This window comes from Macrobrachium nipponense, chromosome 36 (assembly GCF_015104395.2).
Source record: "Macrobrachium nipponense isolate FS-2020 chromosome 36, ASM1510439v2, whole genome shotgun sequence".
Classification (NCBI taxonomy): Eukaryota; Metazoa; Arthropoda; class Malacostraca; order Decapoda; family Palaemonidae; genus Macrobrachium; species Macrobrachium nipponense.
In genome coordinates this window covers 9,908,007-9,912,862 of record NC_087220.1, presented here as the reverse complement: position 1 = coordinate 9,912,862, position 4,856 = coordinate 9,908,007, and the positions used below count along the sequence as shown (strand labels likewise).

Here is a 4,856-nt window from a genome sequence, read left to right as displayed (position 1 = left end):
ACCCAAATCAAAGCCGAACAGCAACGCTGTTCGAGAAATTAGAGGGAGCCATAAAAAAAGAAACAGAGTGCATACCTAAAACAACCCAAACAAGTCAGGCGATTAGCAGGAGCATAACTAAAGAGTTGGAAATTTTTCAAGCAACTGGAGAAAAGACAGCAAACATAACAAAGATAACAGCTGCATTAGAATCTATACCACCCACATCTGTCGAAGCAGAAAGAGCTTTTTCAGCTGTAGGACTGTTTATCACAAGACTCAGAACTCGTATAAGGGATAACAATGTAAATTGTTTGAATTTTCTACGTGCATATTTCATGTCAAAGTAGTTTGAGGGTAAAAAGCTACAAAGCAAATTTATTATTTTCCTATTTTTGTTATTTCATCAGAAGAGCGTTATATGAATATATAGTTTTCTTGTTGTTTTATTTCTCATGTAACTGCCATAGAGGCAGGTTTCATATAAGTTTACGCTTTTCGAAGTCGTTTGAAGACAAACAGTCGTTTTGATTTAAGAATCATGTTATTGTAATGAACATTGATAATTTTTCTTTCACCAGGTTTATATTACAAAAGCATGTGATCATATACAGTCATTTTGGTCTAAGAATTTTGTTATTTGTAATGAAAATTGATCATTTTTCTTTCACCAGGGTTATATTACAAACGCATGTGATCGTAAAGGATTTTTTCATATAATTTGTAAATAGATGTGCCAGTTTCTTATCTTATTTCAAGAGCAATTACTCTGCATAAAATTATGCGTTTAATCAGCCTCAATTTTCTGCTTGTTAATTTCATAGAATGCTTCTTTTTTGCATTATATATTTTGGATATATCTTTTCCAATGCTTTAGGAATAATAAAATAACCACGTGCTATGAGTCTTACAATATTTCAGTCCTAAAATATAAAATTAATTTTTTTATAAAATCCAGGGATTTATCGGGATTTTCCTGGGATCCCAAGAAAACAGTAACCTTTTCCCGAAATCCCGGGATTAGGAAAAGTGTATGAAATGACAATCCCCAGTATTGATCTGATACAGTAGAGTGCTAAACATCAGTTGTTCATTGGGCATGCCACACCTTGTATCACTGATCAAGATATTAAATTTGTTTTCTTCTGCAAGACTTTAAGCCTTCATATGTTAAATAGGTCTATTATTTCTATTCATAATGACTCAAGAAAAGGAACGTGCCATACTGATTGTTTTGTGCAGTCAGCTAATATTTATGTTCCTCAGTGCCTCCATTACGATGCGCAGACATTTTTTGGCAGTGAATCAAGAATAATCCATTGCAAACAGATATATGAGTAATAACATGGTGATATGCATTACTTTAAGGTCCATGAGTGGCACGTAAAGGTAACTTACATTCTCATTTAAATTTATTCCCACCTTTTATTATATTTTTTATAGTCACCCTCTTCTTTTATATTCTTCTATTGCAGTAATGTCATTTTTATTTGATGAGAAATGGGAAGAAAGTATTTTGCCAAAGGATAACTTAGAACTGACTAACCACGAGTATACTTTGAAAAAGCTAATCCTTTAAACAGATCCTGCAGCTGGAACATCTGTTGACTGGGTCTCTTATGCAATGAATGTTACTTATGCATACATAATTGAACTGAGAGACACCGGCCGGTATCGCTTTACACTACCTGCATCTCAGATATTGCCTACTGTGAGTTGCTATTGTTACTTTTTTTAAATTAAGAATTTGTTTGCATAGTACTGCTCCTCGAGTTTTAATTAAAATAAGTACTGCATGTTGATTTCAGAGAGATTATCAGATTTGATTGCTTATCAAAAGACTTCCAATATCAATTTTGATAGATTGAAGCGATAACGAAATTTATTATCTTTAAATTGTACTCAATTATCTTTTCTTTTCAATAAAGAGGCAGGCAAGCAATGTTAATTATATTTAAAAAGAATACTTCAGTGTAGAAGGGTCTCAGTTAACTGTTAACTGTCGGCAAGGTGACCTCATCGTGATTATGGTATTGATGGCTTGTTGTTTCCTGCTACTGGATATCATGATTTCTTCATATTTCTTGGTAGTTAGATCTCAAGGCTCTGTGGTGACAACTGTATCCAAAACGAGCAAAGAATTTGAGAAGTTTTGAGGGCTATTATATTATATATAATATAATTATATATATATTTATAATATATATAGTTTATAATAAATATATTATATATATCAATAGTATATATATATATATATAGATAGATATACGTATATAATAAATATATATTAATATTATATATATCTAATATATAATATAATATCTACTATAATATATTTAGTTATATATATATATTAATATTATATATTAAATATATATATATACTATAGTATAAATATAATATATATTATATAAAATATATAGTATAGTTATATAGTATATATATAAATAAATGTATATAGTCCAAAGAAAGTGAAGTAGTAAGGGACAAAATGGTAAACGTGGCATTCTCATTTTTCAACAGTTTATTTCAATGCCGACGTTGAAAGATAAGGATGCCTTTCCCTACTACTTCCTTCGGGATATATCTTCTTTGAGCTCCAGCTCCGGCCCCATATGTGTATATATATCTATATATATATATATATATATATATATATATATATATATAAATATATTATTAATATACATTTATAATAAGTTTCCCATTAATTCTATTTCCCTCATGACTTCATTAGTAAGCTTCGATGATGGTGTTTTTCTTTGTTTCTTCATTCTTATTTCATTTCTGTCCCATCTACTTACATATGTCTTTGTTGTGTTAGGCATCTCTTGCCCGATATGGCGGACAAAGTCTTTTGGTCTGTTGTAAGATTTTTGTGATGAAGTAATTTGTTTTGTGGTGCTGTATCTCCATACTTTTATATTATCATATTTTTTCTTTATCCAACGTCGTAACTTTAAATCTTAGCCTTGGTAGAATTTCAGTGGATTTCAGTGTATCAACTTTATCCTCATTAGTTTTCCATAGCTGTATCTCCTGACGCCAATTGAAAATCAACTGTCAGTAGTTGTGTAATTTATTTGGTCCCGTTCCACTAGTATAGCCTCTGATCCCTAGCATTCTGCTAAGTCTGACCAACTTTCCCACAATTCATGTCCACCAGGTCTTTGTCTGCAGTTCTTACGCGGAAAACGAATTGCCTTTTTCATAGTATCATCACTATTATTTCATTGTTCATTTTAAGTCTTTCTCACGTATTTCCATTTCTTCTTGGACAAGTTTGCCTGCTCTTTCATGGCTTGTCTCTATCATTCCACCAAAATTTATATCTGTCCATATCACAACTGAATATATTTTTTATGCACCTTTATATCTCCTGTTCACTATATAAGTTTTATATTCCTTCTTTGCAGCATTTTCATACTTTCTTCTCTTCTTATTACTGCTAGTTTCTACACTTGCCAGGCTTAATTTTTTATTTTTACTTCCTCCTGCTTCATAAGCCTTTTCCCACATCCTTTGTGTCCCCTGCTGGCTAATACAGGAGGCATTTTTTGAAAAGAACAAATTTTTTCGATTTATTTTCTTTACAAATTTTGCATTCCCTTACTGACAAGCTTTGATAAGGAAACTCAATAATCATTGTCAGTCTGAAGTGTACATTTGGATGAAGCACCTAAACTTGATATATTTAAAAAAATTCTAAATAAAATATCATCATCTGAACAGGTACGAGATGCCTGGGAGGCTGTAAGTCGTTTGGCTACACTGATCTGAATGAAGTAACAGAAAGAGCCAACAAACGAAAGTTCCTCCAATGAAACTGAGAGACAAGGAGCTATGGTTTTCAACGCAGTTTATAAAGTGAAGTCTTAGAAATATTGCTAATGTCATTAAAATGTTCATTATTAATAAAATTTTGTATTAGTGATTAAATAATTTTTAAAGCATTATCATGCAGTATTTTATTCTCATCTATGGTGTATCACTATACTTTGACCGGAAATAATAAGTGTTGTATATGAGCGACTGTATTTTTTCGAAGTTACGGCACATTGTGAGATCAGATAACGTGAAATTATGATTTAAATATTCTGAAGCACTGTCAATAACTTTTAAGAACTCTACTTTGTAATACTCATCAAACCTCGTGTGCTTGTTCACATTCCTCTTGTGCACAACTTGAAAAATTTCCTTAAACTTGTTGTCTGTATGAAAGGATCTGAGATTTTCCGCAGATACTTTGACAGCAGCAAGCATTCCATTAACTGTGAGTTTTGACCCTTGAAGAGCCTTATTAAGATGGTGAACGTTTTATATGTTGGATGGAAGAAGCTTGTCAAGCAGCGTAGCTATCACTTATGGGCTATAACTTAGCGATAGTGTAGCTTCCAAACTGAGCCATTCCATTTTTATATCTACCATTTTGCTAGTGTTACCTTTAAAACCTAATATATTTACAGAAAAATACTGTCTAATATGAAAATCAAATGTTAGATGGAGGAAAGATAATAATAAACTCAAAGGCTGTTGCTGCAAACGTTGGCGTTTGCTGCGCTTTCTGACTTCTTATGTAAACAATGGGATACGTCAGTCAAAATTTAGAGGAATATTTAATCTGATCACGAACCTAATAAATTTTTTTTTATTATTATTATTATTTTAATATCTTTTACTGGTCTCTGTTGAGCATATATTTAAGAGTATTATTAATAGCTTCATTTCCAATGTCTGTTATGTAAAACTTGCAAGAAAAAAGTGGGGATGACAATTGATATGTTGCCCCCCAACCCCTAAAATAAAAAGAGGGGTATGTTGTCAGTAATGAGATGCATTTACCTTAAGTAGAAACTTAAGGTAAATGCATCCCGGTT

General features: G+C 31.6%; 1 long non-coding RNA gene across 1 annotated transcript; it reads left to right on the top strand.

Moving 5' to 3' along the window:
• The first annotated feature begins 1,562 nt into the window (after positions 1-1,562).
• Positions 1,563-3,935, top strand: LOC135203270 (uncharacterized). Its single transcript, XR_010311890.1, has 2 exons — positions 1,563-1,690; positions 3,712-3,935. It is a non-coding gene; the product is annotated as an uncharacterized LOC135203270 (long non-coding RNA).
• Positions 3,936-4,856: the final 921 nt, after the last annotated feature.